Source organism: Schistocerca piceifrons, chromosome 4 (genome assembly GCF_021461385.2).
Source record: "Schistocerca piceifrons isolate TAMUIC-IGC-003096 chromosome 4, iqSchPice1.1, whole genome shotgun sequence".
Classification (NCBI taxonomy): Eukaryota; Metazoa; Arthropoda; class Insecta; order Orthoptera; family Acrididae; genus Schistocerca; species Schistocerca piceifrons.
This window is the reverse complement of record NC_060141.1, coordinates 496,275,498-496,297,143: the sequence shown is the minus strand read 5'-3', so window position 1 is coordinate 496,297,143 and position 21,646 is coordinate 496,275,498. Positions and strand designations below refer to the sequence as shown.

At 41.5% G+C, this 21,646-nt stretch overlaps 1 protein-coding gene across 5 annotated transcripts in view; it reads right to left on the bottom strand.

Moving 5' to 3' along the window:
* The window catches only part of LOC124795103, a 357,029-nt gene that overhangs the window by 155,314 nt on the left and 180,069 nt on the right, over positions 1-21,646 (bottom strand). The gene's annotated exons all lie outside the window — the stretch shown is intronic.

Genomic DNA, 21,646 nt, shown 5'->3' with positions numbered 1-21,646 from the left:
AGTAATAATGTTGTAGAGTATAGTTCTGCATTGTGTTCAAGGATGATGGTGCAAATTGATAGATACCCGGATAAAGCAATTGTTCAGTGCCCCATAGCTTATGCCGCATTTTGTAGTAGTCTGACTGCCCTATATTACTCCTGTAAATTGCCTAACTTTCAGCAGGTTGTTTTTCTATGGGGAATTTCCTGCTGTATTTATGAATGTTCGAAAGGGGAGGAACTTCATATAATAATTACAGTGCTGTGGTGAGCAGATTTGCAATTGCCAACTTCTGTATTTGAAGTGCAATTACCTTCTCTGCATCTTCTTTCTTCTTTCCTTGGATTTCATCTCTGTGCAGTCTGGCTTGTGCTAGAGATGAAAATCATGTTTACTGAGGGTCAAAAAGCTACCAAATACTTGGTGTTTCTTTTTGAAGACATGCAACTATTCTTGCAACTTATACAGCCCTGGAAACAGCCATACACAACTGCTTGCACTTTCGCTTTAACAGTTACATCAAGTATTAACAAAACAATTGATAGTTTAACATCTGCTCTCTAGTAGCTTTTAGCACAGACTCTCCAGTGGAACACTCTTTCTTCTTCTTCCTCTTCTTTTTCTTCTTCTTATCTTTTTTCTGCAAGGCACATCACTGTCAATTCATGCATTATTTTACAGGGGGCAGCATTTCACAGAGAAAGAGGTGCGGCTGCATGAAATAACAGCCAAAACAACAGGTGCTGGAAAGCTTGACCAAATTATACAACTGCCCCCCCCCCCCTTTTTTGCAGAAATCCTACTTCCATCACAGTTATTACCATGCATAAACAATAAAAATTCTCTGCATAATGTGTCCAAAACTCTCCAAAACTACTAATAAATATTAAGTGTATGTTCAGCACACATCATTTGTCGGTACTATTGTTTGTCAAGGAATTGGTATGTTACACCTCATGTACAATGGTGATGGAATATGTTTGTCACTAGAGTGTGCTGTGTATGAAAGACACTGTAGTAACTGCAGATGGTAATGCAGATGGTAATACGCTGTCCATGAAGACAAGATTAGACTAATTAAAGGCAGCACAGAGGCATCTAAACAGTTACACTTCCTGGTCTTTATACATGATTAGCACTCTGTGCTGAAGACATTGCTATAAATATTCATTCATGTCACAGGTATGTAACTTACGATGTATTCATGTTATTGGTGTGTAGCATGACACTGTATTTTCAACAATATGTAATGCATTATGAAGTTATCTGGAATACCTGAAATTTATAAATTCTTTGTTGATAACCATGGCAAAGTAAATTTATTGGCAAAATGAAGAACATTTTCAATTTATTTGTAATCTGATTTATTTATCAACTATATAACAGATTGTGAAGAAGTTTATTAGTTTACGAGCTTCTCTTGGTTCAGAAATTACTGGAAATCAATTTGATTGAGACAAAAAGGAACTCGGATTGAGATGCAAAAAAGAACAGTCTATGCAACAAATTAATGAAGTTAAAACAGTGATTTTCTTTCATTGTTTACTGTCTTACAGGTACCATGCAATAAATTTATGAATGCCTTCCCTGTAATTGACACAGACACAGCATTAAACCTTTTTATTATCATCAAAGTTGATAAACAGCCACTCGTAGTTTTAAGTAAAGAAAACGACATCTACCTGATCTCACTCCAGCAGATAACTATACAAGTATTTACAGTGTTGTAAAATGTATAATGCAGATACCAAATGCATGCCACTTGTAAGCAATGGCAGCTCGATGATGAAGCTCAGTATCATTCTCTAGAAACAGCAACATCTAATCCAAAACAAAATATCCTCTTTTTATTGTCATCCTTACTGTCACTGGAATGAGCAACTAAGAGTATAAAATAGCTGACAAACAGATTTCTAAAAGTGTGTCAACAGCAGGTTGGATTATAAACATAATGTGTGTCTTGTGACAGTAGAAGTTCCATGAACCCAAAATCTGCTGTTTTGTTGTGCTGCCCATCACACAAGATATATGTTAATTATTTAGGCATTTATTTATGAAAAAGCTGATGCAAAAAATAAGATGTACATAAAACTGTTCAAGCATATTGAAAACTGCAGAAAAAAATGTTTAAGAGAATGACAATTTGGTGAAAACCAGCACTGGGTATTGGTGAGTCATTTGTGTCTATACTACTGCCACACTGATGATTTGAGCACACTGCCAACTGCCAACTGCCAGTCAGTCAAGCACTCCTGAGAGAACCCTAAGGAAGCTGAAGCTGCTCCTTATTTCATTGGCCCAAGATGAAACTCATCAGCAGTGGGCGGCAGATGCTGTCGATGCTACAAAATGCCTCTACAGACTCCATTACATTAAAATTCAGTGGGTTCTTTTCTTTTAATACATAATATATTTTGAAGTGGTTTCTCCATTACTTTTCAGTTGACAGAGTGATATACTTATATGACTCTTTAGTTTTAAAGTCATTTTTTCAAACCACGTTCTATCAGAAAGAAAACTAGGTGAGAGAAATTAGTTAATATTGAAAGATACAGATACATGCAAACTGAATAATTTATTTAGTTGGTTTACATTATTGATTTTTGAAACTATCACACTAGTATTTCTTAAAAGACAGACATAATGGCTGTCTTACGGGAAAAGATAACTCTAGAAACAGTTATGCAGGCAACTTTAAGGAATGGTACAGAAATGAAGGAAATGTTTTTTCAAGTGGGCAAAATGTAAGTAACAGATTTTCTAGCTTTAATGAGATACTGCTGGATTTTATTTCTCACTCCAATAAAAGATTTGGCACACTAGAAAAAACACACACACAGATACGCAGATGAAACTTCCTGGCAGATTAAAACTGTGTGCCCGACCGAGACTCGAACTCGGGACCTTTGCCTTTCGCGGGCAAGTGCTCTACCAACTGAGCTACCGAAGCACGACTCACGCCCGGCACTCACAGCTTTACCTCTGCCAGTACCTCGTCTCCTACCTTCCAAACTTTACAGAAGCTCTCCTGCGAACCTTGCAGAACTAGCACTCCTGAAAGAAAGGATATTGCGGAGACATGGCTTAGCCACAGCCTGGGGGATGTTTCCAGAATGAGATTTTCACTCTGCAGCGGAGTGTGCGCTCATATGAAACTTCCTGGCAGATTAAAACTGTGTGCCCGACCGAGACTCGAACTCGGGACCTTTGCCTTTCGCGGGCAAGTGCTCTACCAACTGAGCTACCGAAGCACGACTCACGCCCGGCACTCACAGCTTTACCTCTGCCAGTACCTCGTCTCCTACCTTCCAAACTTTACAGAAGCTCTCCTGCGAACCTTGCAGAACTAGCACTCCTGAAAGAAAGGATATTGCGGAGACATGGCTTAGCCACAGCCTGGGGGATGTTTCCAGAATGAGATTTTCACTCTGCAGCGGAGTGTGCGCTCATATGAAACTTCCTGGCAGATTAAAACTGTGTGCCCGACCGAGACTCGAACTCGGGACCTTTGCCTTTCGCGGGCAAGTGCTCTACCAACTGAGCTACCGAAGCACGACTCACGCCCGGCACTCACAGCTTTACCTCTGCCAGTACCTCGTCTCCTACCTTCCAAACTTTACAGAAGCTCTCCTGCGAACCTTGCAGAACTAGCACTCCTGAAAGAAAGGATATTGCGGAGACATGGCTTAGCCACAGCCTGGGGGATGTTTCCAGAATGAGATTTTCACTCTGCAGCGGAGTGTGCGCTCATATGAAACTTCCTGGCAGATTAAAACTGTGTGCCCGACCGAGACTCGAACTCGGGAACTTTGCCTTTCGCGGGCAAGTGCTCTACCAACTGAGCTACCGAAGCACGACTCACGCCCGGCACTCACAGCTTTACCTCTGCCAGTACCTCGTCTCCTACCTTCCAAACTTTACAGAAGCTCTCCTGCGAACCTTGCAGAACTAGCACTCCTGAAAGAAAGGATATTGCGGAGACATGGCTTAGCCACAGCCTGGGGGATGTTTCCAGAATGAGATTTTCACTCTGCAGCGGAGTGTGCGCTGATATGAAACTTCCTGGCAGATTAAAACTGTGTGCCCGACCGAGACTCGAACTCGGGACCTTTGCCTTTCGCGGGCAAGTGCTCTACCAACTGAGCTACCGAAGCACGACTCACGCCCGGCACTCACAGCTTTACCTCTGCCAGTACCTCGTCTCCTACCTTCCAAACTTTACAGAAGCTCTCCTGCGAACCTTGCAGAACTAGCACTCCTGAAAGAAAGGATATTGCGGAGACATGGCTTAGCCACAGCCTGGGGGATGTTTCCAGAATGAGATTTTCACTCTGCAGCGGAGTGTGCGCTGCAAGGTTCGCAGGAGAGCTTCTGTAAAGTTTGGAAGGTAGGAGACGAGGTACTGGCAGAGGTAAAGCTGTGAGTGCCGGGCGTGAGTCGTGCTTCGGTAGCTCAGTTGGTAGAGCACTTGCCCGCGAAAGGCAAAGGTCCCGAGTTCGAGTCTCGGTCGGGCACACAGTTTTAATCTGCCAGGAAGTTTCATATGAGCGCACACTCCGCTGCAGAGTGAAAATCTCATTCTGGAAACATCCCCCAGGCTGTGGCTAAGCCATGTCTCCGCAATATCCTTTCTTTCAGGAGTGCTAGTTCTGCAAGGTTCGCAGGAGAGCTTCTGTAAAGTTTGGAAGGTAGGAGACGAGGTACTGGCAGAGGTAAAGCTGTGAGTGCCGGGCGTGAGTCGTGCTTCGGTAGCTCAGTTGGTAGAGCACTTGCCCGCGAAAGGCAAAGGTCCCGAGTTCGAGTCTCGGTCGGGCACACAGTTTTAATCTGCCAGGAAGTTTCATATCAGCGCACACTCCGCTGCAGAGTGAAAATCTCATTCTGGAAACATCCCCCAGGCTGTGGCTAAGCCATGTCTCCGCAATATCCTTTCTTTCAGGAGTGCTAGTTCTGCAAGGTTCGCAGGAGAGCTTCTGTAAAGTTTGGAAGGTAGGAGACGAGGTACTGGCAGAGGTAAAGCTGTGAGTGCCGGGCGTGAGTCGTGCTTCGGTAGCTCAGTTGGTAGAGCACTTGCCCGCGAAAGGCAAAGGTCCCGAGTTCGAGTCTCGGTCGGGCACACAGTTTTAATCTGCCAGGAAGTTTCATATGAGCGCACACTCCGCTGCAGAGTGAAAATCTCATTCTGGAAACATCCCCCAGGCTGTGGCTAAGCCATGTCTCCGCAATATCCTTTCTTTCAGGAGTGCTAGTTCTGCAAGGTTCGCAGGAGAGCTTCTGTAAAGTTTGGAAGGTAGGAGACGAGGTACTGGCAGAGGTAAAGCTGTGAGTGCCGGGCGTGAGTCGTGCTTCGGTAGCTCAGTTGGTAGAGCACTTGCCCGCGAAAGGCAAAGGTCCCGAGTTCGAGTCTCGGTCGGGCACACAGTTTTAATCTGCCAGGAAGTTTCATATCAGCGCACACTCCGCTGCAGAGTGAAAATCTCATTCTGGAAACATCCCCCAGGCTGTGGCTAAGCCATGTCTCCGCAATATCCTTTCTTTCAGGAGTGCTAGTTCTGCAAGGTTCGCAGGAGAGCTTCTGTAAAGTTTGGAAGGTAGGAGACGAGGTACTGGCAGAGGTAAAGCTGTGAGTGCCGGGCGTGAGTCGTGCTTCGGTAGCTCAGTTGGTAGAGCACTTGCCCGCGAAAGGCAAAGGTCCCGAGTTCGAGTCTCGGTCGGGCACACAGTTTTAATCTGCCAGGAAGTTTCATATGAGCGCACACTCCGCTGCAGAGTGAAAATCTCATTCTGGAAACATCCCCCAGGCTGTGGCTAAGCCATGTCTCCGCAATATCCTTTCTTTCAGGAGTGCTAGTTCTGCAAGGTTCGCAGGAGAGCTTCTGTAAAGTTTGGAAGGTAGGAGACGAGGTACTGGCAGAGGTAAAGCTGTGAGTGCCGGGCGTGAGTCGTGCTTCGGTAGCTCAGTTGGTAGAGCACTTGCCCGCGAAAGGCAAAGGTCCCGAGTTCGAGTCTCGGTCGGGCACACAGTTTTAATCTGCCAGGAAGTTTCATATCAGCGCACACTCCGCTGCAGAGTGAAAATCTCATTCTGGAAACATCCCCCAGGCTGTGGCTGAGCCATGTCTCCGCAATATCCTTTCTTTCAGGAGTGCTAGTTCTGCAAGGTTCGCAGGAGAGCTTCTGTAAAGTTTGGAAGGTAGGAGACGAGGTACTGGCAGAGGTAAAGCTGTGAGTGCCGGGCGTGAGTCGTGCTTCGGTAGCTCAGTTGGTAGAGCACTTGCCCGCGAAAGGCAAAGGTCCCGAGTTCGAGTCTCGGTCGGGCACACAGTTTTAATCTGCCAGGAAGTTTCATATCAGCGCACACTCCGCTGCAGAGTGAAAATCTCATTCTGGAAACATCCCCCAGGCTGTGGCTAAGCCATGTCTCCGCAATATCCTTTCTTTCAGGAGTGCTAGTTCTGCAAGGTTCGCAGGAGAGCTTCTGTAAAGTTTGGAAGGTAGGATACGAGGTACTGGCAGAGGTAAAGCTGTGAGTGCCGGGCGTGAGTCGTGCTTCGGTAGCTCAGTTGGTAGAGCACTTGCCCGCGAAAGGCAAAGGTCCCGAGTTCGAGTCTCGGTCGGGCACACAGTTTTAATCTGCCAGGAAGTTTCATATCAGCGCACACTCCGCTGCAGAGTGAAAATCTCATTCTGGAGATACGCAGATGGTCGCAGTCTGTGGCTGCTGTGGCCTCAGCAGCCAAAGACTGGGGTCATGTGTGTGTGTGTGTGTGTGTGTGTGTGTGTGTGTGTGTGTGTTCTATCTTTAACAAAGGCCTTGTTGACCAAAAGCTAATTTTCTGACAGTCTTCGTTTTGTGCCTATCTGCAACTTAGCATTTCCACTATATGGTGAGTAGCAACTATCCTTTTCATAATATTGTAACATTCCATCCTGGATTTTCCATTGCAGAAAACATACCACATATATGATGGTGTGTGGCATAGAGGTTAGGAGAGTATCAGTAGAGGCCAACGACAAGACTCGCTGGAAACATGCCGCCAACACCCTCTCAGCCAGCAGTATTTAGGATTGCCGCCGTGGACCGGAGGGCCAGTTTAACCAGCAGAGTTCCAGCTTGTCACCACGACTGAGATGCAAACTTAGCCTCTAGCACAGAGACAAGCAGCACATAACATTATAGTGAACATAGTGGACTGCTACTTTAACAGAATTACTATACTGAAGAGAGATTGTACCACAGCGCATAGAAACTTAAGTGGCTCTTTGTTTATGAATAAAGAACCCAATTATTAATCGCGTGCAGTTTGTGTTATAGAACGAGGATACCGGCCACCAGCCAACTTCCTCCCTTTGCTTCCCATGCTACAGCTCTACAGAGACAACAAGACAACATTAAAGCGGCTAAAGAGAATACAACAATATACACAAAATCGAAGTATGAGATTTTGGTGATAATGTAGATTGAGTGGAAGAGTGATGACAATGTGAACATCCAGCTACTATTGGTTCAGTGCAGAATACCCCCGTGTCTGAAGAATAAATAATGGATACAGAAAATACTTAAGAATATATTACAGTTACAAATGCAGAAACTATTACAGTGATTAGAAACGAAAGGGAACCACATTTTGTGGTATCCTCTGAAAGTGACTATATGTAATAAAGAGTTGATAAATGATAAGTACTCTCTCATCAGTTACTACTGACAGATTAGTACCACCCTTTACTACTGACAAATGGTTGCAAACTGTTCCTTCAGAGAACCTACTGTCATCAGTCATTGCTAACAGTGTGCCATCTCCTGCCACTATTGAGATTTTATCATCTCTCAATACTGAAACATTGCTATCTACTGCTACTCCTGGCAGTACAGTGATGTCACCATATTAAGATACAACTAAGAATATACTACCTACAGTTCTTAATGACAATTTGTAATAATCTGTTATCACTGATAACTTACTGGCCACTTTGTAATAATCTGTCATTACTGATAACTTACTGTACACTGTCCCCACATGAACCATGGACCTTGCCGTTGGTGGGAAGGCTTGTGTGCTTCAGTGCTACAGATAGCCGCATCATAGGTGCAACCACTACAGAGGGGTATCTGTTGAGAGGCCAGACAAACATGTGGTTCATGAAGAGGGGCAGCAGCCTTTTCAGTAGATGAAGGGGCAAAAGTCTGGGTGACCGACTGATCTGGCCTTGTAACATCAAACAAAATGGCTTTGCTCTGTTGGTACTGCGAACTGCTGAAAGCAAGGGGAAGTTATGGCCATAATTTTTTCCAAAGGAATGCAGCTTTACTGGATGGTTAAATGATGATGGTGTCCTCTTGGGTAAAATATTCTTGAGATAAAATACTCCCCCATTTGGATCTCCTGGCGGGAACTATTCAGGAGGACGTTGTTATCAGGAGAAACAAAACTGGCGTTCTACTGATCAAAGTGTGGAATTTCAGATCCCTTAATTGGGCTGGTGAGTTAGAAAATTTAAAAACGGTAATGGATAGGTTGACATTAGATATAGTTAGTTAAGTTTGGTGGCGGGAGGAACAAGACTTCTGGTCAGGTGACTACAGGGTTATAAATACAAATTCAAATAGGGGTAATGCAGGAGTAAGTTTAATAATGAATAAAAGAATAGGAATGTGAGTAAGATACTACAAACAGCATAGTGAATGCATTATTATAGCCAAGATAGACATGAAGCCCATGCCCACCACAATAAGTACAAGTTTATATGCCAATTAGGTCCGCAGAAGAAGAGTTTGAAGAAATTTATGATGCGATAAAAGAATTTATTCAGACAGTTAAGGGAGACAAAAATTTAACACTCATGGGGGACTGGAATTCGATAGTAGAAAAAGGAAGAGAAGGAAAAGTAATAGCTGTATATGGACTGGGGGTAAGAAATGAAAGAATTTTGCACAGAGCATAGCCTAATCATAGCTAACACTTGGTTTAAGAATCATGAAAGAAGGTTGTATATGTGGAAAAGGCCTGGAGACACTGGAAGATTTCAGATCGATTGTGTAATGGTAAGACAGAGATTTAGGAACCAGGTTTTAAATTGCACGACATTTCCATCAGCAGATGTGGACTCTGACCACAATTTATTGGTTATGAACTGTATATTAAAACTGAAGAAACTAAAAAAGGTTGGAACTTAAGGAGATGGGACCTGGATAAACAGAAAGAACCAGAGGTTATAGAATGTTTCAGAGAGAGCATTAGGGAACAACTGACAAGAACACGGGAAAGAAATACAGTAGAAGAAGAATGGGTAGCTTTGAGAGATGAAATAGTGAAGGCAGCAGAGGAGCAAGTAGGTAAAAAGGGGAGGGCTAAAAGAAATCCTTGGTTAACAGAAGTGATATCGAATTTAATTGCTGAAAGGAGAAAATATAAAAATTCAGTAAATGAAGCAGGCAAAAAGGAATACAAACGTCTAAAAAATGCGATTGACACAAAGTGCAAAATGGCTTGGCAGGGATGGTTAGAGGACAAATGTAAGGATGTAGAGGCATATATCACTTGGGGTAAGATAGATACTGCCTACAGGAAAATTGAAGAGAACTTTGGAGAAAAGAGAACCACTTGTATCAATATCAAGAGCTCAAATGGAAAACCAGTCTGAAGCAAAGAAGGGAGTGCAGAAAGGTGGAAGGAGTACACAGAGGGTCTATACAAGGGTGATGTATTTGAGGGCAATATTATGGAAATGGAAGAGGACGTAGATGAAGATGAAATGGGCGATATGACACTGCGTGACGAATTTGACAGAGCACTGAAAGACCTAATTTGAAACGAGGTCCGGGAGTAGACAACATGGCATTAGAATCACTGATAGCCTCGGGAGAGCCAGCCATGACAGAACCCTACCATCTGGTGAGATGTATGAGACAGGTGAAATACCCTCAGACTTCAAGAAGAATATAATAATTCGATCACAAAGAAACCAGGTGTTGACAGGTGTGAAAACTACCGAAGTATCAGTTTATTACCTCATGGCCGCCAAATGCTAACCCGAATTCTGTACAGACGAATAGGAAAACTTTTAGAAGCCAACATTGGGAAAGATCAGTTTGGATTCCGCAGAAATGCTGGAACTCATGAGGCAATACTGACCCTACTACTTATCTTAGAAGATTGATTAACACTTTGCCGTCCGCACACCTTGTACAAATTTATTTGCTTGGTGCCAGCAGCACTAGTTCGGATTAGTTAGCTTGTCGCCGGCCGCTTGTAACCTTTCTGTTGATGACAAGCTTCAAACACACTGACTTTTGCACGCTTTAATTTTCCTGAAATCCTCTATTTTGCCATATCGTTCCACAAACTCAAATTTTCTTTTCAAGTAACTTCTCTGTAAGTCCTACACTGTTATAATAATCATCCATGCAGAAGGGATGCCACTTTCCATCACAAGGTGTCAATAGTTCCATCACTGTTTTTGCTAAAGGCTGTCCAGTGCCGGAATATATCTTGAATGAGGAAATGTATCCACTACTCGAATCACACAGTAACTGAATGAGTATGCCGTATTTCATAATTTTCAACGCATTGTAAACTTTAAAATTAACCGCCCTCGCCACAGTATCATTATTCAGTTTGAGATGTTTTGACTTAGATTAAACATTTCTTTAAACATTTTGGAAAAATAATTATTTACGAATTGCACTTTGACAAGCCGGTCGGCATTATCCGGTTTATTGTTGCTGTCGGAAAAAATGTAAAAATGATAATATTTGTCTGAATTGGTTGTGGGACATTGTTTTGCGAAATATCAGTGTGTCTATCAATGGGTTCATCGACCAAAATCCCGTAAGGATGGCAAGCCCAAACCATTTTCTAAGTTCGGGTCCCATAACGTTGACAAATTTGGCATTTTTTAAATCCAGTTTCCTTCTATTGCAATTTTGACTGTAGTACTTGTTGGTTTCGTTGCTAATATGTTCAATTCCATTGTTCCCAATATATAATTCTATGATATCCTCGATGCTCTATTCATCTTTGGGAAATATGTTTGGCCCCAGGGATCCTTCAAATTTATTATTGGTCCTTGGTAAATCAAAGTCTGACCACCATGTACTGTCTTCTTTGTCTGATTCAGCTGAATCCATTGGTAACCGTAGCGTTTGCTGAATTCTCCTTGAATGTATTTGACTATCTTCCTATGAGTCTGCTTCACTTTCATTATGTTGATATTCAATGTCTTCTTCCTAATTGGCCAAGTTGTTCGGAACGTTAGACAAGACGTCCACTCATTCATTGTAAATAATCCTATTGTGTCTTTCATCCGCCATGATGAAAGGGCCCAAGTACTTATAAAAACAAAAAACTTGTTGTCATGTGTAACTTATTGTTACCTAAACAAAACACCAACAGAATGCAAAAGATACTAAAGTGCAGTCGCCGGCCACTGTGCAATACTATATTCACAACATCACTGTGGTGTCACCGGACACTGAGCGATACTATGCAGACAACACCACTGTGGTGACGCCGGGCATTGACTGCTATTTTGCACACGAGACCACTGTAGTGTCGCCGGACAGCATAGTGTTAAGGAAAGGCAAACCTATGTTCCTAGCATTTGTAGACTTAGAGAAAGCTTTTGACAATGTTGACTGGAATTATCTCTTTCAAATTCTGAAGGTGGCAGGGGTCAAATACAGGGAGCAAAAGGCTATTTACAATTTGTAAAGAAACCAGATGGCAGTTATGAGAGTTGAGGGGCATGAAAGGGAAGCAGTGGTTGAGAAGGGAGTGAGACAGGGTTGTAGCCTATTTCCAATGTTATTCAATCTGTAAATTGAGCAAGCAGTAAAAGAAACAAAAGAAAAACTTGGAGTCAGAATTAAAATCCATGGAGAAGAAATAAAAACTTTGATGTTTGCCGATGACACTGTAATTCTGTCAGAGACAGCAAAGGACTTGGAAGAGCAGTTTAACAGAATGGACAGTGTCTTGAAAGGAGGATATAAGATGAACATCAACAAGAGTAAAATGAGGATAATGGAATGTAGTCTAATTAAATCAGGCGATGCTGAGGGAATGAGATTACGAAATGAGACACTTAAAGTAGTAGATGAGTTTTGTTATTTGGGGAGCAAAATAACTGATGATGGGCAAAGTGGAGAGGATATGCAGGGTGGTCCATTGATCGTGACCAGGCCAAATATCTCACGAAATAAGCGTCAAACAAAAAAACTACAAAGAAGGAAACTTGTCTAGCTTGAAGGGGGAAACTAGATGGTGCTATGGTTGGCCTGCTAGATGGTGCTGCCATAGGTAAAACGGATATCAACTTAGTTTTTTTTTAAATAGGAACCCCCATTTTTTATTACATATTCGTGTAGTACGTAAAGAAATATGAATATTTTAGTTGGACCACTTTTTTCGCTTTGTGATAGATGGAGGCGTAATAGTCACAAACATATGGCTCACAATTTTAGACGAAAAGTTGGTAACAGGTATGTTTTTTAAATTAAAATGCAGAATGTAGATACGTTTGAAGATTTTATTTCAGTTGTTCCAATGTGATACATGTACCTTTGTGAAGTTATTTCTGAGAATGCATGCTGTTACTGCGTGATTACCTGTAAGTACCACATTAATGCAATAAATGTTCAAAATGATGTCCATCAACCTCAATGCATTTGGCAATACGTGTAACGACATTCCTCTCAACAGCTAGTAGTTCACCTTCCGTAATGTTCGCACATGCATTGACAATGCGCTGATGCATGTTGTCAGGTGTTGTCAGTGGATCACTATAGCAAATATCCTTCAACTTTCTCCACAGAAAGAAATCCGGGAACGTCAGATCCAGTGAACGTGCAGGCCATGGTATGGTGCTTCGACGACCAATCCACCTGTCATGAAAAATGCTATTCAATACCGCTTCAACTGCACACGAGCTATGTGCCGAACATTCATCATGTTGGAAGTACATCGCCATTCTGTCATGCAGTGAAACATCTTATAGTAACTTCGGTAGAACATTACGTACGAACCAGCATACATTGTACTATTTATATTGCCATCGATAAAATGGGGGCCGATTATCCTTCCTCCCATAATGCCGCACCATACATTGACCCGCCAAGGTCGCTGATGTTCCACTTGTCGGAGCCATTGTGGATATTCCGTTGCCCAATAACGCATATTAATCCGGTTTACGTTACCGCGGTTGGTGAATGAAGCTTTGTCGCTAAATAGGACGCGTGCAAAAAATCTGTCATTGTCCCGTAATTTCTCTTGTGCCCAGTGGCAGAACTGTACATGACGTTCAAAGTCATCGCCATGCAATTCCTGGTGCATAGAAATATGGTACAGGTGGAATCGTTGTTGATGTAGCATTCTCAACACCGACGTTGATTCTTGTGCACTTTGTCTGCTACTGATGTGCGGATGAGCTGTGACAGCAGCTAAAACACCTACTTGGGCATGGTCATTTGTTGCAGGTCATGGTTGATGTTTCACATGTGGCTCAACACTTCCTGTATCCTTCAATAACGTAACTATCCGGCAAACGGTCCGGACACTTAGATGATGATGTACAGGATACCGAGCACCATACATAGCACACGCTCGTTGGGTATTTTGATCACAATAGCCATACATCAACACGATATCGACCATTTCCGCAATTGGTAAATGGTCCATTTTAACGTGGGTAATATATCACGAAGCAAATACCGTCCGCACTGGCGGAATGTTACATGATACCACGTACTTACACGTTTGTGACTATTACAGCGTCATCTATGGTCATTGTCAATGTACCACCCTGTATAGTGTGGACTTGCTATGGCAAGGAAAGTGTTTCTGAAGGAGAGAAATTTGTTAACATCAAGTGTAGATTTGAGTGTCAGGAAGTCTTTTCTGAAAGTATTTGTATCTAGTGTAGCCATGTATGGAAGTGAACATGGATGATAAATAGTTCAGACAAGAAGAGAATAGAAGCTTTCGAAATGTGGTGCTACAAGAGAATGTTAGGAATTTGTGGTGCAACTTGAGTAGAAAAAGGGATCGGTTGGTAAGACACGTTCTGAGGCATCAAGGGATCACCGATTTAGTATTGGAGGGCAGTGTGGACGGTAAAAATCATAGAGGGAGACCAAGAGATGAATACAGTAAGCAGATTCAGAAGGATGTAGGTTGCAGTAGTTACTCAGAGATGAAGAAGCTTGCACAGGATAGAGTAGCATGGAGAGCTGCAGCCAACCAGTCTCTGGACTGAAGATGACAACAACACTGTCCATTGTAGCAAATGGCAGATTCTCATGTTTTTTTAATACTAAGCATTTACAATTGAAAATTCTTAACTTATTGCTATCATTGGTATCTATGTTAGTGCTGTAGAAGTTGAGGTTGGAACCTCATTATAAGGCTATGAGATCTATTATACATAATCCATGTATTAATAGTTACTTCAATTCTGATTGTATCAGACACAATTTCATAGAAGGATAATTTATATTTTGGGCACAAGAAGTGGATGCTCCAAACAAGAAAACTTTTTTACCTAAAATTTATATTTGCTGTTGTAAAGAAAGCACTGAGAAGATTTATTATACATCAGAAAGCAAAGGTGTTTACCAGCATATAATATTTTATATTTAATAATACCAAAACCACTCTCTTATTTTGTGGCAGTGAACAGAACTGGCCCACTGCCTTGTGGAAGGGGAGAGCGGCAAGCATATCCACTGGCCTCATGAAGTTGTATAGCTAACACACCTATACAGGCTACAGTTAGTACTGGAGGTAACAAACCAGTACTGACAATCAGTATCACTGAATTGAATGTAGAACTACTGGCAACAGAAACAGAATGTGACAATTATTGTGAAATTTTTTACCAAGTGACCAATGTGCCATTTAAAAATTTAGAGCACTGAAATATGAAGGTCATTCAATAAGTAATGGCCCACATTTTTTAAAAAAGCCATTAATATACACAGACAAATGTCCTTGTTGGTTCTTCACATTTGATGTTTGTTCTGTGCACCAATGATGTTTTGAACTGTTCTGACAGGTGACAGAGCCGTAGCACAGCGCAGCATCAAAATGGCACCTACATACAACTCAAGTTACAAGCAGCATGCTGTTATTGAATTCTTGTGTGCAGAAAAAGAAACCATGGTTAACATCCATAAACATTTGTGTGCAGTGTATGGTGATGCTGCTGTTGATAGGAGTACAGTTGGTTGATGGGTGAAGAAAGTTACAACCTCAGAAAATGCAGAAACAGAGTTCCATGATCAGCCACACTTGGGACATCCTGTCACAGGCACTGCTCCAGACGTGCTGAATTCTGCGGATGACATTATTTGTGCAGACCGGTGCATCACAACTCAACAATTGGCTCTACAGTTGTCGGTCAGCATTGAAGTACGTCTGCAATGATCGGGACTCTTGGATATTCAAAGAAGTGCTCATGATGGGTTCGATGAATGCTCACAGAAGACCACAAGACTCAAAGAAAGGCCATTACATCTGAATTGTTGGAGCCTTTTGAGACTGATGGAGATGCCTTTCTGTAACGGATCATTACAGGGGACTAAAGCTGGGTGCACCACTTTGCACCTGAAGCAAAAAGACAGTCCATGGAATAGCATTATCCTCATTCACCACAAAAGGATAAATTCAAGACAACCCCCTCAGCTGGAAAAGTCATGATGACAGCCTTCTGGGATTACGATAACGTCATTCTCATGGATGTGATGCCAAGAGGTTCAGTCATCAATTCAGGGACATACGTGAAGACTCTGAATAAACTCAAGAACCATTTCTGACATGTTCAATTGGGCAAGTACCCAGCAGAAATCTTGGTCCAACAAAATAGTGCTTGCCTACACACAAGTCTGAGAACCCAGGAACACATAGCCAAATTGGGTTGGATGTCACTGCCTCATTCACCCTACAGTCCAGACAGACCTGGCACCCTGAGACTTTTATCTCTTTAGGCCACTTAGAGTTTCTTTACGGGGAACAGACTTTGAAGATGACAAGAATGTCAGTCATGCAGTGAAAACATGGCTATGCCTACAGGACAAGAGCTTTTACCAGCAGGGATACATGCTCTTCCACAACGTTGGCATACGCCCAAAGAACATGATGGAGACTATGTACAAAAACAGGACATAGACAACATATGTTGATGTATATTATCACCAAATTCTGACTCTTAGCAGTAAATATGTTCTGAGAAAAAAAATGGGGCATTACTTATTGCACAACCCTCATATCTTCCACATAAAAATGTAAGAACAGGCTATGCAATACTGCCCCAATGTCTTATCTTACAAGATAAACTGAAGAAAGGGAAATCAATATTTATTAGGGCTGTAGGTATAGAGAAAGTTTTGGTATCAAATGCAGAATGACACTAGCAATAAAGTATTTCAGAAAAGATAAATTTGTTAACATGGAGTATGAATTTACGTGTTAGGAAGTCTTATCTAAAGGTTTTTATCAGGAGTGGAGCCTTGCATGGAAGTGAAATGTCAACAATAAACAGTTCAGACATTTGGCAAATGTGGTGCTACTGAATATTAGATGAGTTCATAGAATAACTATTGAGGAGGTATTGTACCAAATTGCGGAAAAAGATAACCTGACTAAAAGAAGGGATTGGTTTATAGGACACAGCCCGAGGTGTCGAAGAATCATCAATGATAATGGAGTGAGATGTGTGTTGCAGGGACCAGGAGGGGGGGGGGGGGGAGGCGAAGGGGGGCGGGGGAGGGCAGTGTAAGTAGAAACAGACTGAGGCTCACACACAGTAAGCAAATCCAAATGAATATAGGTTGCAGCTAACACACAGAGATAAAAGACAGCAAAGGTACAACACAGTCACAAGTGCTGCATCAAACAAGTCTTCAGATTGAAGACTGCAACAGCAACAGCAACAACAACCCTTGTTATAATGCTAACATGCTTTTTCATTTGCTGACAATTTCTTATCTAATGTCTACTTGTTAAACAGCACTAGAATGCAGAATCTTACTGTAGGCTTGACACAAGGGAGGAGAACCTACATAGAAATTATTTTTGGACTTGTATTTGCATAAAACATAATTTATTTGAAACTTATTTTTAGTGTTAGAATAAGATAGAGGAGTAAATGTATACAAGGGACTCATTTTTGTCAGTTAATGAACTGTTTTACTGAAAGTCAAATATTGTTTCATTAAACTATATTTATTTTACTGCCCAGCTGGGTCCTTATAAATTCTTGTAATTCAGCACTGATGTTAAACTGGCCAAAACATTTAAACTGTCATGGTTTCAAAATATATGAACTGCTGGTTGCCTGCAACTAATTCATCTTGCCATTAGGTATGATAATGTAGTTTTGCTTTGTTTTGCTTCCTATGATCACGTGGAATAAAGATTTTGTAATAGAATTTATATAGTTATCGATGGAGCATGAACCATTTTAAAATTGAATTCAAAGAAGAAGTTGCTATTTTCATTAATAAAGGCTACAGATATAAAAACAATTACACTCAGATTTTGTAGTGTAGAAGTAGAAATTTCATGAAAGTTAATAGAAATAATTACAGTACACAGGACACTGGCTGCTGATTTTGAGTTAGTCATGAAAAATATTAATTTGTTATTAAACTTTGTAAATTCCAAACAGAATAAGGTAATATTACGTGGAGACTAAATTAAATGTTTCAATCCTATCAATTTCAGAGCTATATTTAAGTCCCTTGCCACTTTGTGCAATTTAACTCCCCCAATACAATTTTTAGCAGACGTATTTCTTCATGGAAAAAAAGTTTGACACATGCAATACACCTGGCATTAATCAAAAATACTGTAACTAGTCACAGAGATATCTGAGAACTGTTATCCTAAACAAATAATTTGTATAAATACATTAAATAATCTGAAGGGTAAAAGAAACATACCCACAAAATTATGGGGGACGTTCAATAAATAATGTAACTTTTTTTTTTTTTCTAAAAGCAGGTTTGTTTGATTTAGGATTCCAATACACCCCCACTCTTTTGGCTTCAACATCACTTTTCTCAACATAATCTCCATTCAATGTGATGGCCTTATGTTACCTTAAAGGAGGGTATGTATGCCCGCAAGGCACCACTCTGCTGGGCAATGTCAGAGCCAACACCTTGATGCATCAATGAAGTCCCCATCATCCATGTACTGCTTCCTGCAGAGTGAATCCTTCATTGGGCCAAACAATGGAAGTCGGAAGTTATGAGATCCAGACTATAAGGCGAACGACAAAGAGCAGCTCAATGAAGTTCTGTGGAGTCCTCTCGGCTGCAGAGGCTTGTGTGAGGCCTCGCATTGTCATGGAGAAGAAAAAGTTAGTTTGCTTTTTTGTGATGATAATCATGCTGAAGTCATTTCTTCAATTTCCTGAGGGTAGGTCAACGCGCTTCAGAATTGATCATTGCATCTTGAGGGAGGACAATGAACACAATAATCCCTTCAGAGTCACAGAAGACTCTTGCCATGACTTTACCAGCTGAGGTTGCAGCTTTGAACTTTTTCTTTGGAAGAGAGGTGGTATGGCACCACACAATGGATTGCCGTTTTGTTTCCAGTTTGAAGTGATGAACCAATGTTTCATCACCTGTGATGACATTTGCCAGAAAAATGTCATGATCAGCCTTGTAATGCACAAGGAATTCCACACAAAAGGTCCTTCGTTGCCCTTCATGATCATCTGTTAGGCAGGGAAGAACTCAGGGACACGCATGTTTGAATACCCCAGCCGGTGGACAGCTGTGTCTGCTCTACCAACAGAGATGTCCAGTCGTGCAGAGAGGTGTGTGTGTTTGTGATTTGTTTGATCACCTTGAATAAGGCCCCTTTCACACTGGGACATTGGTGACGGTCACCAGCGACGATCACCGACAGATACATTCATTTGAACTGAAGCATTCACACCGGGACACTACACTGCCTCACCGAGCCACTGTGACCCAGCAATGACTCAACCTCGCCACATGTGACAGACAGGGTCACTGTGTTCACAGCAGTCACTGCCAGACATGCATTAATTTGAATTTGAGTGACTGGGACACAGTTCACAGAGCCAGCGCTGCAGTGTTGCCTACAGACACGTGGTCAATTTTGAGACAGTGATGCGAAACATTCATTGTCCATTATACTGTAAACATTGCAGCCATGAGTTTAGATTTGATTAACACGACTTTATAACTGAAGTAGAAAGTTGTCCTACTATTTGGGATGTCAAGAGCGATGACTATAGCAACAAAGTAGTGAAAATGAATGCTTGGCAAGAAATTATAGAGTAGTTTGTGCCTGATTACAATGAGAAGAGTATGGATGAAAAAAACAAAATTGGTAAGTTGTATGTTGTTTTTCAAATTTAATACATTATTTTTCGGACCATAAAGGAGTAGCAAAATTTAGTTGCTAAGCCTGTAAAGGCTAGGAGGATAGCAACCCTCAAACACATTTGCATCCCTCATCCCTTTTCTTTGACATTTACCAGTATGAAGTGTATCTTTACGCAGTCTTAATGCGATAAGAAGGGACACAATGGACGAGTGTGGAAACCATGAAATCACCCCTACAGGTCAAATGAAGAAGAAATCTAAAAAAAATACTTATATTTCAAAATTTTCATAACAAAATTAAGTGTGCGTCTTATCGTAGTCTTACGGCACTCCGCCTTATGGTCCGAAAAATACAGTTAAAATATTATTGTCCATTCCTGTGATTTCTTCTTTCACTTCTCCTAGCAGTTCATCAAATGAAGTTTCTGGCATTCAAAAATACTGAAAAAACTACTTCTCATCTTGTCCCAGATCGACATAAAGAGTATAAAACAATATTTTCTCCAGCCAAGCCTCTTAGCAATGGATGTAAGTGTAATGAACGTTTTGCATTCATTCTCCTCCTCCTCCTCTTATTTAGAAGTACTAACAAAAGTTCCTCCTCGCTCGAGTCCATTTCACTAACTAATCAATTGGCAATACCTGTGGTGTCAGACACCAGTGATCCAGGAGTGTTCATCAAGATTACTATTGACCAGCACTGGTGACAGTCACCAGCGTCCCAGTGTGAAACAGGACTAAGAGTTCCAATACTGCAGGAGTCATCCAACACTGCAGGAGTCACAGCTGGGTGCAGCTGGCCAGCTTGTGGGGGATTGGACAGGTTCGTGTGACCTTGTTGCGATGATGACACACACCTCGCCTGATGACTCACCATGATTTCGTTCACTGCCAGGTCTCTGTAGACACTGTGCAAGCACTGATGAATATCAGAGATGCTCTGGTATACTGCCAAAAGTAACTCAATGACAGCTCTCTACTTGGAATGCATCTGCATTAGAGACCTCATTTTGAAGGCTAAGTATAGCACTGCCCCTATCAGAAATTCATGAAAGTATAGGGGTTTAAATGGGAATATTCCACAATATCCCATGCCAAATTCCACATTTTTTCAACTGAAACTGGGTGAGGAAAAAAAATTGTTCATTACTTATTGAATGCCACTCATGCAAACCAGTACCCTTAATGTCAGGTTGCTGCAGATTTCTTTAGTGTAAACTAAATTTACAGAGAAAGATTGACAAAGCACACTACAGACTGTTAACAAAGGTCCCAGCATACAGAATACATTTTTCAGATATGCAAGTGGCTCAAAGACATTTTAATTAAAAGAACCCAATATATTGCCCTGGATGACAAGTGTTCATCAGAAACAATGGTATCACCAGGTGTGACCCAGGGAAATGTGATAGGACTGGTCTTGTTCTCCATATATACAAACAGTCTGACAGATAGGCTCAGTATCAACCTGCAACTGTTTGCTAATGGCACTGTGATATACAGGAAAGTGTTGTCATTGAGAGACTGTGGGAGGATACAGGATAACTTCGGCAGAATTTCAGTTTGATGTGTAGCTCACTCTAAATGTGCGAAAAATATAAATTAATACAGACGAGTAGGAAACCCAGTGACATAATTTTCAAGGACAGTATTAGTAATGTGCTGCTCGGCACAGTCACATCAACCAAAAAACCTGTCCATAACACTGCAAATTGACATGAAATGAAACAAGCACGTAAGAACAGTTTTGAGGCAGGCACTTGGTTTATTGGGAAAACTCCAGGAAAGTGTAGCTCACCTATCAAGGATACTGCTTACTGACCGTTTATGCAACTCATTTCTGAATACTGCTTGAGTGATTGAGATCCCCACCAAGTCAGATTAAAGGAATACATCAAAGTAATTCAGAGGTGTGCTACTACACGTGTTATGAGTAATTTAGATTAACATGCAAGTATTGTGGAAATGCCATTTGAACTCAGATGGGAATCCCTGGAGAGAAGATGATGTTCTTTTCACAAAACACTATTGAGAAAGTTTAGAGAAAAGACATTTGTGACAGACTGAGATTAATCCTACAGTTATCAACATACATCTCACACAAGGATCATGGAGACAAAACTAGAGAAATAAAAGCTCATACAGATGCATATAGGTAGTCGTTTTTTCCTTACTCCATTCACACGTGGAAGAGGAAAGGGAAACATAATCAGGAGTAAAAACATCCAATATCATTCATCATATAGTGGCTTTCAGAGTACATATGTGGATGCATAAATGCTCCTAAGCCCTGAGTTACAA